Source organism: Cupressus sempervirens, chromosome 2 (assembly GCF_028749045.1).
Source record: "Cupressus sempervirens isolate cs-2001-9-10 chromosome 2, ASM2874904v1, whole genome shotgun sequence".
Lineage (NCBI taxonomy): Eukaryota > Viridiplantae > Streptophyta > Pinopsida > Cupressales > Cupressaceae > Cupressus > Cupressus sempervirens.
In genome coordinates, this window is record NC_143119.1 from 722,641,209 (window position 1) to 722,663,853 (window position 22,645).

Here is a 22,645-nt window from a genome sequence, read left to right on the forward strand (position 1 = left end):
TACATAGGCCCCCCATCACTTTGGCGCATCTGTAGTCTCCACACACGTTGACATTTGCATTATTTGTTAGTTCCCTATTAAGAAAACAATATTGGGATTACCATTTGAACCAGACGAGATTGGGATTCGGTTTAACATATTTTCAATCAAAATTGAGGTGAACCAAACAAGATGGGGATTACCATTTTCCATTCTCATTCTCTATTTCCATTCTTATTCCTATTCCTATTTGGTATTCTAATTTTCACTTCCTATGCCTGCAACCAAATGGAGATTAAATTGAAATGATGAGAGGCATTACAAAAGTTGTCATAAAACTTAGGTGAATAAAGAAAATGTTACCAAAATTTATAAAAAAAAGTATGCCAAACATACATCTGCTCCAAACTAAAATTCTTGACTGATTAATACCTAGTCGAGACAGAAATGGCAAGACCAGAAATGACAAGTTGAAATGTCAAATACAGTGGGGAAAAGAAGGTAGAGAATAAAATTATATTAGCTGATAGGCTTTTCCATTGAGGTTGCTTGCAACCAAAAAATGTCTCAGGCTTGAATACTACCATGAGAAGATGGTTTTAGACTATGGTTTCAAACTATTGTTAAGTAGTTTTCTGATCTCACTTTATCATCATGTGCCACTAATCATGCATCCCACTTAACTGTCCAAAGTACTCAGCCAAACACCATCCCACTCAATCATCCAGAGCACTCAACCAAATAAAATATTCATTGTTGCAATTTGTATTAGTCTATAAATAAGTTGTCAGCTCATCGTATGTAATGAGAAACAAGGTCTAGTTCTATTGGGGACTCAATCTCAGTGTCTCATACACCTTCACAAATTTTTTCCCCTTCACCACATCATGAGAACAGTGATCATCATTTGTAGTCCACAGTTTTTTGTCCATGTATCTCTGGTCGACCACTCATAATTGGGGAGATTACCCTATTTTGCGTAGAGCTTGAATTCCACATCATAAGTGTGGAATTGGGTCACATACTTGATATTCTTTAGTTTTTTGTGGAAGAGAGTGATGAGAATGTTCTGGTAATAGATCCCTAAAGATAGCCCTGATTCATCAATGGAGTCAAAGATGGTTTTTTGAGGGTACCCTACTGCCAACTTCTTGGCTACATTGTTGGTAGCACCATGAGAAGTGGTAGAATGGACATAGAGCCTATTGGGGTGTGTTGAAGAAGGAATGGAAGCAAACCATCTATCAAACACTACAAATTTGCTGACAAGTGTGTTGTAAATAGGGACGGCAATTGGATGTATGTAAGACATTCATGATTGTGTGAGACATGTTGAGTCCTGTGGAATTGGCCTGCATAATGAATTCATTCATGGGTGGGGGATTTTCATAATGAATTCCTTGGATTGGGATACACATACTTTTCCTCCTTCATGAAAATGATTTTCTCTGATTTAGGGTCCCCTAGAGAAACAACATTCCATTTGTGCCTAGTTATGCTATCAATTTTAGGGTTTGACTACTTCATCTAGTGCACCATGTGGTTGAATGGTCGATTCTACATGACATAATTACTATGGTCTAGTTTGGACCTTTGATTTTTCTCTTGATTAAGTCTCCACTTGTGAGCAAAAGAATCAAGGCTTCCATTGCCTCCATCAATAGTCGCCTTGAGTTTTTCTTCTTCATCATCTTTGGATGAATGGATGGTCACAATGTGGCAAGTGGCAATGTGGGTTTTAAGTGGAGTTTGTGTGTTGTAATAGATAATGTGTGTGCGTGTGTGATAAGTCATTGAAGTGGTAGTGCAAGGAGAAGGAAGAGCAATATAAATATGGTGGTAGTTGGACACTAGTTGCATCCACCACATGTGCTTTTTATGCAGAAGGCACTTCATAAATGAAATGAACAAGATAGATTGCTTAAAATGTCTACATCCTTATATAGCTATTAGTGTATGCACAAGAAGACTAAACAACATTTCCCATCAACACATGTCCCAATTATTAAATAACAAATTCTACGAATAATAAAACTATTGTACTACAAATTTTACACCATTCCAAGACATTAGATACACTGGTAGAAGTTCACCTTATACACATCTAATTGATGCTAAGTTTACTTACAATATAATAATAATCCATTACAAATAATTATTAAATACATTCACAAAACTTCTATAAGAGAATAAAAACTCATTACAGTCATAGTGATGTTCAATCAAATGATAGTATTTAAATTTTTCACAATGCCTCTTGCCCCTTAAAAAAAAGTACCTAACACAAATCACAATGATATCCAATCAAATAATCAACACGACAAGAAAGAACCCACATCTGAAATTCTTCTCTAAAAAAACAATGTCTGGAATGCTACATTAAACATTAAGAAGATCATTGATTATGGAGCCATAGAGCGAAAAGTGAATCACCACAAAGATAGAAAGGAAAAGGGAACACCTTAAAAAGAATGAAGAAGATGAGCTTCAGGTATAAGGAAAAAGGATTTGGATACGTAATCTTCTAAGTTGTATAATGTATAACCACCTACTATATTACGTATAAATGAAACCATTTCCAAGCACATTGCATTGTAACAAGCCCAAGCATATCTATGCAGTTACTTTTCCTTATCTAAAAGAATAAGCCCTCTTAAAATATACATAAAAATTAGTTTAAATGGCATATTTTTTAATATTCACATTGAAATGAAGTCTACCTATCTTTTTTAATAGATTTTGCAATTGGAAAATGTTGAAAAAATAATATTTTTGATCTCATATTTATACAAAGCTAAAGAATTCTTTGAATAGAGCCAGCCCTCCCTAACAACACTCAGATTGATCTCTATTTGGATCTAATTCGTTCCATGCCACCCATGAGTTGAGATAGGGTGAACCAAAAACCTTCCCCATTCCCTTTACAATAGTAGGGGTAGGGGCCATAGAATAGTAGGGGCCACCTAAAGAAAAAAGAGGCACTCGACTATTGTCATGCAGCGGCACTTGCAAAAAAGACTCAACTAATTGGGATAAAAAGAAAAGAAAAGAAAAGTATTCAACAAATACAAAATATTAAATTAAACACTAGACTCATTCAAAATTAGATAATATGCATCACAATATTTAAATAGATTTGTTAGTGAGATATTCTTCATTGTACAAAAGTCCATAAGTTTTGAAAAAAAAAATTAAATCTAAATAATCATTATATACTAACCTTCTAATTAAACATTTGGACTTAATGTTATTATCAATTGAAACAAAAATAATAATAATAATTTTATAGACATACATTTTGGCAACATAAACAAAATTAATTTGTTTTGTGAATTATTTTTATTTATTTATAATTGGTTTTTTTTAAGTTATTTTTATTACTATTATTAATTATATAGTAAATAATTTTGTTTTTTGATAAATAAAAATATAATAAATGATATACTTTACAAAATAAATATCAATTAATATATTATAAATTATTATTTATTTGATTTTTTTTGTCAATATTATTTTTATGAAATTTTTATTTAATAGGTAATTTTTAATTTTTGCTAATTGTATAATAAGTTAATAGATGAAATATTGACTTGCTTAGCAAAGATTGGAAATACCAAGTGTCAATCAGTATTTGTTTTGATAGCATTAGCTACACGTGAAATGGCTTGAGCTAACAACTGCCAAAAGAAGAAAATGACCCAACCATAGTAGTGTGTCACTGACCTTGATTGGACATGCAATAATTTCAATTGTCCCAAGTTTTTTTGGATGATAGTGGCTCATAAGTTTTCCCACAATGAGATTGTGTTTCTTACACTTTGGCATTTATAAAGGTCCTCTCTTTTGTAATACTATAAAGCTCCTTATCTTTGTAAATAGCCTAATCAAAATTTTAGAGCAAGTGTTTTAGAACTCATGGCAGGTTCCCAAAAGCAAGCTAAGAAAGTCTACCAAAAAGGCTCAATCAAAAGAAGAGGTAGTCCTAAAGATGCCAGTAAGGGTGGTGATTTTGTAAATCAACCAAAATGCGAGTGGCAAGATCAGGGTCATCTACTCTCTCACATGGATTTGAAGCAATATTTGAAAGATGTGACCAAGAAGGACTCAATTGAATCCGCTCAACATCAACCTAGTAAACTTGATAATCCTATAGAATCCTTTGCCCAAGTCAGTCCACCACTACCTATGAAAGGTGCATCTCAACATATAGACCAAGATCCTCCTGCCAGGATGAAAGTTCTGAGTGGGGAGCCTCCATGAGTATCTACAAGGGGACCACCTTTATTTTTTGAGAGTCGAAGGATACAATGACCAGTATAAGAGTGTAGTGTTCCAATTCAATCATTTAGGCTCTATTAGAGGTCTCAACCTGACTATGTATTCTAGAAGGACCAAGACATAGTAGTTTCTCAATGAGTTGGCCTATAACTGCTATTGGTGGCAAAAAGAGAGTGAGTTGATGCTACCATGAGTGAGATCTCCTTTTTGCATGTTTTAATAGAGTGATCTCATATTGATAATGCTTGGACAGAGGTCAATCATCTTTGGTTCATAGTTGACATAAAGCCTACTTCAACAAAGAGTGTGGAGACTAGAAATATTCTACTACAAGCTCAAGTAGAGATGTTTAGAGATACCATGGTAGAGAGAAACTTTTTGTTAGCAAGGAAACAAGAGAAACTGGAGGAGATTAACAAAAATGTCAAAATTTTGAGGAAGGGTTGGATGTAATGACTACTGACATTAAGGTCAATTTGTCTATCAGTGACTCAACACTTAGTCAATTGGTTACATTACCAAGCTCTACAATTGCTACCAAGCTTATCATTTAGTTTGCAGTGTTAACCAAGTGATTCAATTGTTCTTGAGGCAAGTAGTTAGAATACAATGTCTACCGAGAACTTCAGTCATTTTGTAGTGTTTTCCAAGCTCTACAATGCTTACCAGGCTTTAGAGATAAAGTTCAGTGCAAACTAAGCATAGCAAAGCCTACCAAGCTATTTAGTGGAAGTGAAGAAGATCATAGTGTTAACTAAGATCTGTAGTGTTAACAAGTTCTATAGTGCTTACTGAGCTCATAGTGTTAACAATGTGAATCTAATGTTGATCGAGTCATCTAGTGTCAACCAAGTGATTCAACTACTACCGAGTTTTCTTAGTGTTCACAGAATCACACAGTGTTGACCAAGTTTAGGCTACTTGGAAGTGATTAGTATGGACTTAGCTTCAATTTCGATTGAGTGCCAAATTTTGCTGAGCATTGATAGTTTTTTTCATGTATCAAAACATCGTTGAGTTTGTCTTCAGAACCTGAGTTACAGCACTTGGGTCAACTTTGTGAATTATGATGAAATTGGTATTGTAGTTGACTCTAGTAAGTTGTGGATTGGATTGATATATATGTAATGCATTGTATCATGTACAAATATGTATGTGAAGAAGTATATGATGAGTAGGAGTGCGAATTAAAGAAGGCTACAAGCAGTACAAGGGAAAGAAAATATTTGTCTATCACAGTCAGGTGATCATTGTAATTCAAGGAATCTTAAACAAAAATCAAGTTGCAGATCAGAGATCAGCCACTAGTTCATCCTAATGGGTGCAAATCCTTTAATAGGGTAGACTTAACAGTCTTTGCTAAATATCTGAACCGAATGTGTACTTCATTGTATGTTTGTAAATACTTTAACAAGGTGGACCTCATAGTCATTATTGCTCTTAACAAGGTAGATCACCAAAAGTGGTCAATTGTAAGCCTTAATAGGTTAACTTTATATTGCAGCACTAAAGCTTGTGGGTATCATCCCCACCCTAGTTTTAATTTCTAATTGGAAAGTTTTTGGGTCACCATATCTTGTATCAAAGTGTTATGAATGTTTTATTGCTTTCATTCTTTCATGCATTCAATTAGATAAGAATATTACATGAAGGATTAATTGGTGAAGATAAAGTTTTATTGGTTTCTAATTCACCCCTACCCTCTCAATAACTTTGCTTACCTTATATTTCCAACAATTGGTATCAGAGATATTGGTTCTAACATCACAAGTTTAACAACTTGAGGAAAGATTAGAGGCAAAGGAGGCATCCAAGCTAGATAAGGCTATTGACAATAAAAAAATTGAATCTAGACTTGGCCATTGGACAACTCAAAAAAGCAAAGGAGAAATTCTCTCAATCATTAAAAAGAAGGAAAGATCTTGTAGTACAAATGAATAACAATCTCTACACTAAACAAAGAATTGATAACATATATCTAGAAAGAAATTTAGATGAAGCTGATGAAGTAATCAAAGACCTATTAAAAAGGAATTATAATCTTCAAGAAGAAGTCAAAAAGCTAAATTTAGAGCAGGAAATCCAATCAGTTAGATTATGTGAAGTCATGGAAGAAAAAGACAAATCCAAAAAAGAGATAGAGGAAAAGAACAATGAAATTCAACAACTATCCCCTCAACAAGAAAACTTTATTGATCAACTCACTAATGCAAATGAAGAGCTTATGAATCTAAGATCAGAGAATGAAAGAATGTAGAATGATCTCGGCATTGAAAAGCAAACCTATGAAAGAATGATGAAATCTCAAGAAAGCATGAATCAATTGAATGAGCAAAGTCAATATAGACACAAAAGGAAAAGTTGGAATAGGATACATAGAAGAAGGTGAATCATCTCAACAAGGAGCTCAAAAGAATAAAAGACCTACTTGTAATCATTGTGATAAGATAGGTCATACATAAAAAAAAATGTTGGAGTAATGGAAAAGAAAAATTCAATGGAAAGTGTTACAGTTACAATAAGCAAGGTCATAGAGCAAGTGAATGTGAAGAGAAACCTAGGTTTGAAGGCAAATATCACAATTGCAAGAAACAAGGACACACATCTTCTAAGTGCAAAACCAAAAAGTGGAACACAACAAAAAAAAATTATGAAAGCAATATTTGGATGGGATTACAATACATGGTGTAAGATGTCACTACTATGGTGAATTTGAGCACATTGGATAAAATTGTGTGAAACATCACATGAGGAAAAGAGATACTACTAAAAGACATTTTATTTGTATAGAACTTGGACATCTTGCCAAGAACTTTATGAAAATAGGTAGAATTGAAGATGCAAAGAAATCCAAAGCTAACAATATCATAAAATAGATGAGGTAGCAATGGGTACCAAAATCTCTAGAGAATGTAAACCAAGATCATGAAGTAATTGGCACCCAAGTCAATGAGTTGGGTGGCTCAATCATTTTAACTTAGTTCCCTATGGAGATCTGGAACTGTGATTCAAAAAGAAGTCGTCTAACACCAATTCTAGCCAGCAAGAAGAAAGATCCATGTCAACATTCAAGATGCATAGGGATCACTGAGCATGATAAAAAAAAGGAGATCTTACTTAGTAAGATTAGGTCATAAGACCTTACCAAGAAAAGTTTGGTTGCACATTATTTATAGGTATGGAAATAGAGTTTGTAGTTCCTACCAAGTGTTGGTGACTCTACTGAGTTATAGATATCTCCTGAGCATTAGAGACTAAACTGAGTGGAGGATAGTTTGTCACTGAGTGAGTATGAATTACGAAGCATTAATGGTGATTGAAAAAGAGGAAATTCATTAAAAGGAAGAAATTGAATGCATTATTTCACTACAAATTTCTAGAGCTATTTGTGAAGAGTGAATTCAGAGCCCCCAAGCGATTTGAGCAATTATTATTGAAGAATTCTCAATTTTTCAAAAACCCTACTGAGCATGGTATCTTTAAGAAGCAAAGCAAAGAAAGGTTCTAAAATGTTGGTCTGTGGAGTTGACTACAAGGTGCCAAATTTCAAGCTGAGTCCAACAATTGCAGAGGCACTTGACCCATTTGGTGCATAGTCTCAAATTCTACCCAAGGTAGTACTTGTGCATGACATTCATTTATTTTACCACTATTCTATTCAAGAACTCAGAACCCTAGAAATGAATGAAGCATTCAAGGAATTGTGTGTGGATGGCGCATTGAAGCCTGAACATCAACATTTGGAAACCAAGGGTTTAACACATATCTCACATATGCCAAGAGACTTCCAAGTTAAATGGACTAGATTTATTCTAAGCCATGTTCACAATAGGCAGTTATGGTTGGACCAACCCATTCAGATTACAAAGAAAATGATTCACAAAATCACTAGGATTCCAATACTAAACAAAGCAAAGAACACCAAAACCCTAGGTCCAATCGAAATGGCAAAGTAGGCTCTTGCCATATGGGATAGAAGAGGCATGAAGCTTAGTGGAATAACAGACATGGAGATGAAATTTTCCATACATGTAATTACACACAAAATTTATAGTTCTAGTCAGTTTAACAACATACCATGCGAAGCTGTTGATCTTGCACACAAGGTAGTGAAGAATATTCTACCCTTTGACCTTGTCGAGTTATTGTTGAACCAATTCAATAATAACATGGAGAGCATTAGAGTGTCAAAGAATAATCCATGTAATTTTGGTTCTCTTTTGACATTTTTATTCTTCTTTGTTCAAAAGTTTTTCCCTTCCAAAAGTACATTAGTATGGAGGAAGGATGTTCCTGTTTTATATTATATCAATGAGTATATAGTAGAAATGGGTGAGAATTTTTACAACATAATGGATAATTATTTTGAATCATTCAAAGAGAAGATGCAAAATAGGTTTAGGATCCCCAAGAGTTTTGTGGAAGAATATGAGCAAGATATATGTTTCATGGTTGACTATGATAAAGTATACATTCAGGCAATCAGACCTAGAGTGGCATGGGTTAAGCCTCTAGACTATGAGGTTAACATTGATGACACCAAGGATATCATAGAAGCTCTGTTGAATGAGTCTAAGGATCCTAAAGCAACCTATTTCAGAACTTATGATGAAGAAAATGCAAGAATTGAGCTTGAGATCAAGCTACCTCAAGCAGTTGGCAAAGGAAGGAAGAGGATAGAAAAGTTAATGAAAAGCACAAAGTAAACCAGTTCTACTCTCATGCTATCAAAAGGAAAAGCTGATGATATAGAAGATGATGATGAAGGGGATGAGGTAGAGGAATCTAAATCTGAGAAGGAAGCACCTCCCAAGAAGAAGGGGAAGGTCATCATAACTAGACCTGCAAAATCCTCCCCTATTGTATTCACTAGAAGGGCAACCAAATCTAAGAAGAAGTTGTAGTTAAGTGAAGATGAAGCCGAGCAGATAATCTTCAAAAGATCTATAGCTACACTTCAGGAAAGATTGAAGAAAATAGAAGAAGGAACTGGCATGGCATGTTTCAAATTTCTCAAGTACGAGACAAGGAATGTAGAAGAGAAAAGATAGATTGAGGATACTATTATGACTAAATTGGGAAAATGGAAGTATTCACCAAATGAGCTTACACAAAAAATACTTGATGAACTAATGAAGGCAGTAAAACCTAGATAGGAAAGTGCAAAGAAGACTTCCTAAGGACATCTTTGAATAGACTTTGAGGCAACTTATGATGAGTCTTAGTGAGAAGGAAGTAAAATAATCCTTGAAGAAAAATGAGAAAAAATTCACTCACAAGTTAAAAACTTAAATGATATTGCTTAAGGATATTGAATCTATGGTAAATATAGCTACAACTACATGGAAGAACATCAATCAATTGCATCAACCTACTGACTTTGTTTTACATGTTGATGACAAGGATGATGAAGATGAGGAAGAAGAAGTAAAAGTGAAAGATGATGAGTTAGAAGATGTAAATATAGATGATGAGGTGGAAGAACAAGAAGCTATTGGAGGAAGCCTTCTAAAGATACAAAGCATTGAGGAAATTGATGCAGAGAAAATTGCAACAACAATCATGGCCTTATTTCCTCATTATCCAAGCAAAGCCTTAGTGCAATCAAGCTCAGAGAAAGCTTCTATGGAGTTTTTTGTGGATACCATAGCTATACCAAGCACTGAACCAAGCTCTAGATCTATTTTTCTAAGTGTTACAATGACTGAAGTACCCAGCACTTTATCTGTCGAGCAACAAGTTCCTCCATCATCAAGCTTGACCAAGTAGCAACAAGGTATTCTTGTTGTTAATGTTATTTCTACATTTGTTGCTAGTCCATCAATTTTTATAATTATTTCTATTCCAAGTATATCCATGGCTAGTACAATAAAATTTGAGAACTAGTCTCAAACAAGTACTGAAGTCTTAGAGAAGGGTAATAAATTGTTTCTACCATTTTGAAAGAAAAGGGTAAAGAAGAAGTAAAAGAAGTTGATCTAGATGAGGATATAGTTATTCCAAATTGGGATATCTCTACCCTTACCCCTGATCAAATAAATACCATGGGTGAACTGCTAATGAAGTGAGCTAAGCAACAAAAGCTTAGAGAAGAAAAGAAGAAAGAAAATCAAGTTCTTGAGGACATAAAGAGCATATTTATTGATGCTCTGAGTATTGAGGTTGGTGGCAAACAACCCATTCTAGACTAGTTAGTAGAAATTGTCCACAAATATAATGAAGACTTGGATGGATAGGATAAACTACTACAAAGAGTTGAAAGAAAGTTTGAGAATAGACTATTAGAATAAGTTGAATAAAGAATAGCCACAAATCGAGTAGAGTTATCTACTATTCTTAGTTCTCTAGAAACCTCTATTAATAATGTTGTTCCATTATTTGTCAAACTAAGTGACACGTCTATCTTCACAAAGGAGATCAAGGATAAACTATCCAAGATAGATGAAGATATGAAGGCAAGTGTAAACCAACTATCACTTAACCCAATTCTACACATTATTCAAAGATTAGATATTTAACAAATCTGTAGGCAGAGTTATTAAAAGAAAAAGCCAGAATCTAAACCACACTTGCAAAAATTCAAGGCATGATTCTTCCAAACATAGATGTATTACAGAAACACATTGCACATGTAAGATACTCATCCATGATAACAAATTCTCCATAGTTGATCACATGATGGAATTATTAGCAAAATTTTAGATTGTATTGCATGCAAGTAAGGTATTACATGAAAATTGGGACAAGTCAATGGAACTTATTTTGAAGGTACATTATGAATTCTTGTCACATTTTGGCATTAACATATAGATACTGTACACCTTTGGCATTTATGTCAAAATGGGGGAGAAATGAATATGTGTAATATGTAGAAGCTATTGTAAAAGGAACAAAAATATACTTTACTCCATTTATATGTATATAGGAGAGATATATGTATGGGGGAGTAGTATAGTGTTATGTAGATACTTGTACAGATAACTAGAATATATTTTTTACAAAAGAAATTTTGAAAAATAAAAAAAATAGAGTATGTTACTGAGCCACAATAGCTGGAAGTCAAACTAAGTTGAAGACATAGAATGATGATTAAGGAAAGTTTTGACTTATAGTTTTGAAGTTCAGATTTTGTTTTGATAAGTGTTTTCTCACTAGTGCCAAAGGAGGAGATTGTTGACATTAAGATCAATTTGTTTATCAGTGACTCAACACTTAGTCAATTGGTTACATTGCTACTGAGCTCTACAGTTGCTACCAAGCTTATCATTTATTTTGTAGTGTTAACAAAGTGATTAAATTGTTCTCAAACCAAGTAGTCAGAATATAGTGTCTACCAAGCACCTGAATCTGTTTGTAGTGTTTGCCAAGTTCTATAGTGCTTACCGAGCTTCAGAGATAAAGTTTAGTGCAAACCAAGTGTAGCAGAGGCTACCGTGCTATTTAGTGGAAGTGAAGAAGATTGTAGTGTTAATCAAGCTCTTTAGATTTAACCAAGTTCTCAGTGTCTACCAAGCTCACATTGTTAACAATGTGAATCTAATGTTGACCAAGTCATCTAGTGTCAACCAAGTGATTCAACTGCTACCGAGTTTTCTTAATATTCATCAAGTCACACAGTGTTGACCGAGTTTAATCTACTTGGAAATGATTAGTATGGACTAACAGTCAAGTTCAATCGAGTGCCAAACTTTGCTAAGCAGTGATAGTGTTTTTCGTGTATCAGAACATCAATGAGTTTGTCTTCAGAACCTGAGTTACAACAGTTGGGTCTGTTAGAGTAATAAGACATTTCCTTATTAATTAAATAATTTTGATTTAATTATTAAGTCACTTATTATCTCTAGTTTAATTAAGCTAAACTTTAGGCCTCCATAGTTTTTTTCTTCTCTCATCTGTGACAGGTGTTTGCATGTAAGTGATTCTTGGGAGTTGTGGGGTTGATCTTTTATCAACTTCAACATGGTATCAGAGCTCCAGATCTTCATTCTCCTATTTATTTTATAAGAGATTTTTTTTGGCTTTCATATCTATACTTTTTTTATTTCAAAGGGTTTCAGTTTTTAGAGTTATTTTGTATTGGATCAAGCAGTTCATTTTTTTGGTGCAATTTGAACCCAAACGGACCTCACTGTTGGATTTGTAGCACCCAAAAACCCCTATTTCCATATAAATTTGTCCAATTTGAACACAGTTGAAATTTGAGGCAAAATATTGCTCCTAGATTTGGGCACGCTTCACAAGGTGACAATTTATTTTTTTATTAAAAAATCAAAAAAAACAAAAAATAAAGGAAGAAAGCACTTTTTTTTTTTTTTTTAAAGCATGTTTTTCCAAAAAAAAAAAAGTTTCAAAAAACACTTGCTTTCTTTTTTTAAAAATTATTTTAAAGTATGTGATGCTTGCATCATTAAATGATGCATAGGTCAGCAAGGTATTGACACATGTCAGTCCAAGTACTGATACAATAGGTCTAACAACCGTAGGTGTGATGTCAACAATTTTTGAGCCAAAATTTGACGGCCTTCAAATTGTCTCTTCTTTGATTTGTTTTATCCAAAAAAGCTATTTGTGGTTTTTTGGTCGTATCTTCATCATATGGAAGTATTTTTTGACGAATCTCATATTGTTAGAAAGCTCTTTTTGAGCCCGTCATGATGGTGTAGGTTATTTGGACTTTTGATGCTAGTTGGTTTCTTTTTTACATAGTCAAAATTAGAAGTTCTATTTTGCACTCTGAGAGACATAACTTGAGCATCCAATCTCCAATTTGGAAATTCTTTATATCATTGGAAAGGTCTTTTTGAGCTCTTTCCAATTATGTTGGTTGCTTTTTCAAATTCTGCTCTAAGCATATTCTATTCATTCTTTTTAATTTTTGCATTTTGGTGGATATCTTGGTTATTTTAGGTCCAGGGATCGATTTTGTTGTTTCAGATGATTTTTCATGGGTTATACTATCTGTTGTATCATCCTTATGTCTCTTTTGATCTATGTTGACATCCTATTGTAGTAGTTTTGCAAACACATTAAGATAAAGTGTCACTCTAATGCATTTTGAGATCTTGCGCATCTTTGTGTTCGGTTACACTCGTACTACATTATAAAGTGTCTTGGGGGGTTTTTATGTTGGCCATATTTGCCATCTTCCTTTTTCAAGTGAGTGTTCCCTTCCACAACATTAGCCTCAGGATGTGTCAATGACACGTGTCAATATAGGTGTTTGTACTTCTTTTGCACTCTCAATGTTCCTGGTTCTTCTTTTTATAAGAGCTATTGCATTCAGTTTCAGTGTTCATGTCTTACCTCTCAACATTATAAGGGGATTATGGTGGTTCTATTGCTTGCTTGGTTTGATGGAGTGAGCTGTGTATTTAGTATTTAATCTCATGTACTAAGCAATTGCAGTTGTTGGATACAGGTACGTATTTTGGTGAAATGGATCATTTACCATATAGGCATTTTGTCATTGCTATTTTTGGAGGTCATGAAGATACCTTCCATCTTCGATTGACCAGCTCTTCATACTTAGTCTTCTCCACCTAGTTATGTTCTATACAATGGAGATTCTTCAAATCAATAGTTTGGTGGTGTTTACAGCTTTGTGCTTCAGTAGTGTTCTTCATGATCATCTTTTGTTCCTATCTTCTGGAACATTCTTTCCATCTCTTTTTGGAGTGGGTTTGGTTTTCTTTATTTCTCCTCTTTACAAAAATTTGGTTGTGCTTAGGCACCTCATTAGGCCTTGTTGCTAGGACCTATTTTTCTTTCAGTAGTAGTTTCTAGGTTTTTAGCTACTCCCTAAGTTTATCTTGGGGGGGTGTTAGAATAATAAGATATTTCCTTATTAATTAAATCATTTTGATTTAATTATTAAGTCACTTATTATCTCTAGTTTAATTAAGCTAAACTTTAGGCATATAATAATTTATTCTTTTATTAAGTATTATCATGCAACCTAAGCTTTACCCTATTAGGGTTTTGATCTCCTTTTATAAGGATTGATCTCTTTGTAATTTATTCATTCACTTTTGATAATAGAAATCTCTCTTTTTTCTCATCAATGACAAAGATGCCAATAAAAAAAAACTTTGTCAAAATTTGAAAACTACATCAAAACCTGGAAAAACAATCACTGAAGTTAGTCTTCAACTGTGCAAGGTGTTTCTTATCTTTTAGTGCATCAGACACACTGATTAGTGCACATAGAGCATATGTGGCTAACTTTGCTACATTCAAATCTATAGCCACAAACTTTTCATATGAGGACTTGGCTGCCAAGCATTCCTCCAACTAATTTTGTAACAATGTAATCTGTGGGGATACACATTCCCTTAAAAGAGTGAATCTTTTCAAAACTTTCTCCTTTTCTGCTTGAGTATCCTTGATACAATCATGAAGTGCTTGCATTGAATGCTCAATGGTTTCTAACTTCTGATTTTGTTTCAAAAAAATTTATCAATGAGCATCTAAAGCTCAATTACCTTCTCTTTGATTTGCTTATCAAAACTATGAAGATGAAGGTATGCCATGTTGCACTTAGCATATATTTGTTTCCCTTCTTCCATACTCTGCCTCAATACCTTAATGCATACATTTAAAGTTTCTATATCATTCCTTATATTTGTACACATGGTATTAAGAAGTTTGCCATCATGCTCAGTTTGTGCTTGAATTGTAGCCACATTGGTAAGCATTGTAAACTCATTATCAAAGGTTTTGCACAAAATTATTGCTCTCTATTCAATATCTACAGGTGTGTCAATAGGACTTATTGTCTTTTCCAATCTATCCAAAACTGAAGTTAGAGTCTCCTCAATAGACTTGATAGATTTCTTCTTTTCAAGAAATTTACTTAAAGAAGATATAAGATTTTGTGCCTCATTTTCTTCATCTAACTGTACTACTGCTAGTGGTGTAGGTGGTGTAGAGGGTGTTATTGTTGCTGTGTCTACTGAAGGCACACTTGAAGTAGTTTCTTCAATTCTAGATTCAATTTTATTTGCAGAAGGTGCATCTTCTTTCTTAGGCTCCTGATCTTTTTCTTCATCAGATGAGTTATTGTAATCAACAATATTGCCAACAATGTTGGAACCAAAATCTTTAAAAGGGTCCTCAGTTTTATCCACTGTCACATTGGTGTCATCCACTTGCATATATTCACTACCAATGGTAATATGTAGTGAATCACTTGGAATTGATGTTTTGGTTGGTTTCTCAAAACTGTGAGGTGGACTGACTACAGTAGGACTTGTTTCCTCTATCTACTCACTCTTCTTAGACTCCTTGGTCATAGGGATTGCCTTCTCTAGATGCACACTCTCCTTTGGCATAGTAGACATGTATGTGACTATTTCCTTTTGATTTTTTACATTTACTTCTTCATAATGTCCTCCCACGAGGAGAATGGATCTCTTCTTATTTCTCAATAATGGTACTATTCCTTTCAAAATTTTAGTTATTTCTTCCTTATTATTTATAATACATAGCTTTTTCACCATATTTATCCTTATTTTCTTATCTTCCTCAATAAGTCTACTTTTTCTATTTAGAATTTTATTGTACAAGTCTTTTGTTATTTGACCTCTTATGCTATCAAACCTTTTATCTTTTAGGATCATATTTCTAACTACAACATTCTCTAGTTGTCTTCTATCCATATTATTATACAAGTCTTAGTACTTATTCAATTGTACAAAATTATTGTCATTAATAATTTGCATGTTAAGATTTTCTACATTGGGTTTCTGTGCTTTTCTTCTTGCTAAAGTCTTTGCTTCCTAATATGTTGACTCTACTAGTCTGTCACTAGTTTCTTCTTCAAATTCAGAAGAACTAATTTTCAAGGTTCTTTTTTTCTCTCATGGTCCACTTGTATTTTTCTTGACTCTCTTCTTAGGATGGATTTTCTCAAGCCTTGTGGATTTCCTAGGTGTTGACACTTCCTCTACTTTCTTTGGGTTCCTTAAAGGTTGTTGTTGCACAACTACTGCATATGGCACTGCAAGTGCTTGCACACTTGTATAGGCAACTGTGACCTCTTTAGTAGGTCTAGCCATTATAATAGGTGTAGGGGTCAATAGTTCAAATTGACTATTGGCCTTCATTTCCATGGCTATCCCTTTCACCTCTTCAAATTCCTTCCTTGACATTCCTGATTCCTTCAAGATATAATCAATCACTTTGTAGCGGTCAATAGTTCAAATTGACTATTGGCCTTCATTTCCATGGCTATCCCTTTCACCTCTTCAAATTCCTTCCTTGGCATTCCTGATTCCTTCAAGATATAATCAATCACTTTTTCTACCTTCTTCTTAGAGTCCTTGATTATCTGAATTGTTTTAACTTCTCTCATCTTCTTAGTATATGTCCCTCATCTAGGACATTTGGAATCAACTTCTGAGTGTAATATTATCTATGTATATCCTTCAATCAGTTCCTCACTCATTTCATAACCCATAGGTTCAATGAACTTAACTCAAGGAACTACTGCCTCCATACATGTGAAATATGTTTCTACCATGAAGCATAGTTCATCCTTATATTTTTCCACTAGTGCAAGAGGTATCCTATACCTTTTCTCAATTTTAGCTTGGAAAGATTTCATCATTCTATCAATATCATAGTCTCTAACTGTTTCTAGTTCGGTTTTGTATGCATGAGTGATAGTTTGCATTGCGCACTCACTTCCATCCCAATTTGTGATACCAGGAAACTTCTTTGTTGCGTAGAAGAATATAGGTGTCACTAGGGATTCAAACCTAAAGACTACACTCCTAGACTTCTTGATTCTTGATATGTTATCCAACAACTGTGTTTAGAGAATGTCGCATAGATTAACTCCTTCACCCTTTACTGCTATATAAGCTGGATGAAGAAATTTGATAGGAACTGAATCTATCCTAGATCCATAGTTGAACTTATATCCTAAAATTTTACTAACGAGTCTCACTCCATCATCTTGAATGGTGTTGACCTTCATGTTTCTGCCATCAAAACATGTGTTGAGATTTGTTTCAACTAACTTGCGCACATTCTGTATGTTCATTGGATTACATCCTTCATTGTTTAAACATGTGACCTTGTGAATTAGGTCATTATCAATACATATGATAGAATCTCCCAACCATAGGAGGTCATCATGAACTATGCTCAGAATTATTCTTGTCCATTCATGATTATCAAAGTTTGTATAAAGCATGTTCTTAACTAGGTTAAGTTGTTCTAAGTATGCATGTTGTGGTTTTAGTGACAAATCATTGTTGCACATTTTCTCCAATTCCTTACGAATCTCTATATCTCCTATGCTTTCAATTTTATAGTGAATATAACCTCTTTTATCTTCAACATGAAGTACATTTTTTGATGCTTGCAAAAATACTCCAATGGGGTCATCGAGCAAATAAAAAAATGGGTGTTGCTTGAAATTATATCTAGGTCTATTGCTTACATTAAACACTTCTTTTCTTGTCATTTTTGAAAAATATACTCAACAAATTCAAAAAATACCTTAATTTCACATTTTAGGGTTTTCAACAATTTTGTGTATCTCCAAACTTCTTTAACACTTCAAATCTTTCTTCAATCTTGCACTTAAGATTTTACACAAACAAATAATGTTCATAAATCAATTTGCATCCTTTTAATTTTTTGCAATTTGTACTTTGCATTAAATGTGTATCTGCCACTAGTTCAAATATTGTCTCTATATAATAAAGAGGTTATTCTTCTTTTATATCATTATCCTGATCATATTAAGCAATGTGCACTTAACTATAGACTCCTCTCAATGTCTAGTATATATTGTTAACCGTGCAACTTGTGATATGCTTTCTAACATTAGTTATGATTAACTGACTTACTATTTTACTGAGAGTGCTTAATACAGGTAAGATGGGTCACATACAATAAGGGACTTTACTATCTTGTTAGGTACATTAGAATGAACTTCTTCCTAAATTGTGTGAGGACTTCTAGCTTCTCTTTCTTTTACAAATATTTCCTTAAATTCTTCTATCAGTTCCTTCATTTCTTCCTTCAGACTATCATCATTTCTTCTATTGATTTCTTCTATTGTTCCTTCTATGATTTTGATTCCTATTAAGGTTTCTTCTATCCATTATGCAAAACTTTTTTGTGTGTCCAAATTTATTACATAATTGGCATATAGGTACATTCCTTCTTTGTTCATTATTTTGGTTGTCAAGTGCTCTGCAATTCCTTGCTATGTGTCCAATATTGTTGTATCTATAACAAACAATTTGTCTTCTTTCTCCACTTTCACTACTATGAGATCTTCTTCTATTGCCTGCACGGTTAGTGTTCCTAAACATTCAACTATTTGCATTTATCACTGTCAAATTTAGTTTTCTTACAATCTACTGCATAATGTCCATATCCATGACAATTATGATAATAAAAATTTGAAATAGGTTTTAAAGACTTACCTTTGCAATCATCTCCAATGTATTCAAGTTCATTACACCAGGCACGAGGTTCCTTTCATCTGTTATCCTCATCTTGATCAGATTCTTTAGTTTTCTTAGAGTGAACAACATTCTTCTTGTCCTTAGATGTATCATCTATTTTTCTTATGCTTAGATCCTTTTTGACTTTAGGGTATCAAGTTCTTTTCTCTCAATAGATTTCTTGGTGGATTGTCCAAGGAAGAATCCAAGTCTAGTCTTGTCATAACTAGGTCTCTGTACAGATATTTGTTCTACAATCTTTTCACCGCTAGTATATAATTTCTCAAGTTGATGTTTGGTTTTCATCAACTCACCTTTCACAATAGTGTTGTATTTTTCTAATTTTGCATGCTCTAACTTGATAGATTCCAATTCAGATGTTACCTTGCTTAACTAGGATCTCAGATCTACATTTTCAGCTTTTATTTTAGTCATTCTTTCCTCCATTTTTCTTAAAACTTAGCTTGAGTTCAACTATTTTTAACTCATGTTTCAAGATCTCATTTTCTTTCTTTAGATCTTCAATATCAACATCACTAGTTTTCTCACTAGGTCCTTTTTGCTTCAAGTCATCTATCTTGCCTTTAGTTCACCGATGTAAGCTTTTGCATCTTATATCTATCATTTAGGTAATCTCTTCATCAATAAGGAGATCAATTTGTTCAAGTGCTTCTTCAAGATTCTTCAATATTGTTACATATCCATAGGGATCTTATTCAAGTTGTTAAGCCTCTTCTGAATAAGTAGGCTCTGATACCAATTATTAGAAATAGATAATAATAAGGGGAGGGGGGGGTGAATCAGTATTTTCAATCTTTTTACCCACAACTGAATATTATTAATTACTTTTTCATATGCATAAGAAAATAAACCAACAATTTTGAACAATATAAACAACCATACATAGAGAGAGCTCATAACACCATATTTTGTTAACTAGGGAAACTCAGGCAAAGGGAAAACTCTGGTGGGGATGAAACCCACTAGATGATTCACTATATAAAAGAATCTAGTTAAGGATATTGACCCAGTTATGAGTCTATGGAGAATGTATGGTGTCCCGAGTCCTTGTTAGGAGACTAAGCCTTGTTAGAAGCCTCAACCCTATTAGGAGTTGGTAGATCATATACAAATGTGTGCAAGAAGAGCCCACTGCCCTAACATGCAACTATACAATAAGTTCTTCAAGAGAATAAGTATACATACAATATTGGATCACTTTGTTGTACTTCACAAATCTTCTTATTGTTAGTTCTTCATACAAAGAGTGACTGTGCACATATCAATTTGTATCATATCTTGCATAACATTGCTTCGCATCACATATCATAATATCACATTCACATCTTTCACTTCTCACTTTAACTTTGCATTTGAAGTTCTTTACTTATATCAAACATATTAATAAATTCTTCATAAGTTGGCTCACATATCATCCTTAGAGTCAGCTCATCAAGATTTAGTAATCAAAAGAATTCTACAAGTCATACAAGTCAATTTGCTAACATGCTTTGTTTTGTACTATGAGGTATCTGCATCAATATTTCTTCCATAACTTGAACTTGGTTGATCGTACGGACATGCACACTAGTATGCATCATTAGGTTGCTATCATGCATCTAGGGTTAACTGCACAAGAGAATATCCCAAGGGAATATTATGCTATCAACAAATCTTGTCATGCTACTATAACACTGTCTAATACTTAGACAATTTTCCTTCACAAATAATCATGACTAAACTGCAAAACAAACGTTGCCATAAATGACAACCACATATCTCACCTTATTTGATTGATTGGTCATATTGTGAACAATAATAATACAAATTTAAATATGATAAATGTGAATAAATGCAACTAGATGTAAAATGATATAGTTAAATGTTAGTAACATATTAGGACTCTATAACATGAATGCAAATACAACTAAATACATGATGGAAAATGCAACTTTATAATGAGATTCTAAATCAAGTGTACCATATTGTAGCTTTTAGGAACATGTAATCAACTTAGGAGGGGGGGATATAGATTTATAGAAGTTAGTAATTATAATGTCAACAAATATTCCCAAGAGGCTTATCATGTAGATTTTAACATGTCATCCTTGGAAAAAACATTGAATCAAGTTCAATAACTACAAGATGTTGAAAATAATTGTTAAATTGTATATTGTCTTTGATGTTACACAAAAGATCAAGTCTTTACTAGTTAGTGTCTATCAAGCTCACTCAGGCAATGAAGATAGTTTCCAGTGTCTACCAAGCATTCTAGAGATAATTAAGTTCAAAGACAGTGTCTGTTGTGTTCACTCAGACACCAAAGAAAGTTTGCAGGAAGATAATGTATGTCAAGTTCACTTAGTTAACAAAGGGAATTCAGTTCAGGATGCACTATTAACCAAGTTCACACGGTTAACAAAAGAAGTTTGAAGAAAGTCTTTTCTGAGTTAGTGTTGACCAAGCTAGGTTAGCTAATGAAGGATTTTCTTGAGTCAGCATATTTGATTTAATGAATTTATTTGTTAAGTCTAGCCAAATTAAAGGATGAATATTGAATATTTGAAAGTGTATTCAAGTTGCCTTGATAAGGTAAATGATATAAGTATATGGTCAAGTTGTGGGATTGGAAAAAAAGCATAGGATTGAAAAGATAAACCAAGGAAGCAAATTGGAAGGATAACAGAGTATCCTAAGTTGACTTAGCTAAAAAGTTTTATCTGATCAAGGAGGATCAAATATTCAAGCAACAACAAAGATCTAAAATCAGTAATACAATTGCATCAGCAATCAAGTAGTGTCATTGTTACTCTCTAATAATTCTAGCAGTGTATCAAATCTCTTAACAAAGTTAGCTTAACAACTATTTACCAATTCCTCTAACAAGGTGGAAATTCTAGATTAAAGTGTTTGAAGACCTCTAAGAAGGCCACTCCTAACAAGGTAAATTAAATGCTTTAAAGGGTCACACCTACAATGTTTTTTGTAACCTTTAATAGGGGCTCCTAATAGGGCTCACTTTAGAAGAGTAAAAAATAGTAACTAGTTGCAATTGGTAGTTTTTCTCAAATTGGGTTTCCACGTCAAATCTCGGTGTCATATGCATTTATGTTGTTTGCTTTATGATTTTGAAACTAAGTTAATTAATTTTAATCATGCTAAACATCTTAAGAATCATTTAATTTAGTGATTGCCAAGTAATAGTAATTCTTAGTGTTTGTCGAGTTGATTCAGTGCTAACTGAGTTGCAGTATTATTTCAGTTTCAATAGAGTTTGGTTTTGATTTGTATTAACATCTAAGGGATCTAAAATTTATTTTTGTGGTAATTGATTCACTCCTCCCCTCTCAGTTACTCCTCTTATATTTCCAGCAATTGGTATTAGAGCTTTTGGTGCTTGCAGAGAAGGTTTCAAGGACCTAAGTTAAAGATCAAGATCTCTTACAAAAGGGAGATCCCTAAGCTAAAAAGAGATAAATTTAAGACATGACAAGAACTCATGAGATTGCATTTGGAAACCATTGGAGATTTAGGCCTAAAGTACCTAGACACCAAGTATGTGGCACCTACTAGAACTATGGTTGTTGATGAAATCACAAAAAATAAGAATCATAACATTATGATGATTGATATTGCCTCGACTCTCAATTATGTTGAATTTGATGAAGTTAAAGACTATGGTACTGCTTATGAGATGTGGATCAAGCTCAAAGCCATCTATGGAGGAGATGAAAATGTAAGAAGATCTAAGGAAAAAAGCCTCAAAGGTCAATTTGATTAGATGAAGATGAGAGAAGATGAAAATATTTCAAAATACAGTAAAAGAATCAAAGCCAGTGTGTGTGAAACCAGAGCCTCGAGAGGAAAGATAGATGATGAGAAAATGGTAAGAAAGGTACTCAAAACACTTCTTCCTATATATT

The 22,645-nt window shown here is 33.5% G+C and overlaps 1 pseudogene; it reads right to left on the reverse strand.

Annotated features, from left to right (window-relative positions):
• Positions 1-752: 752 nt before the first annotated feature.
• On the reverse strand, positions 753-1,628 carry LOC149575417 (non-specific phospholipase C2 pseudogene; annotated as a pseudogene).
• Between the last annotated feature and the right edge of the window lie 21,017 nt (positions 1,629-22,645).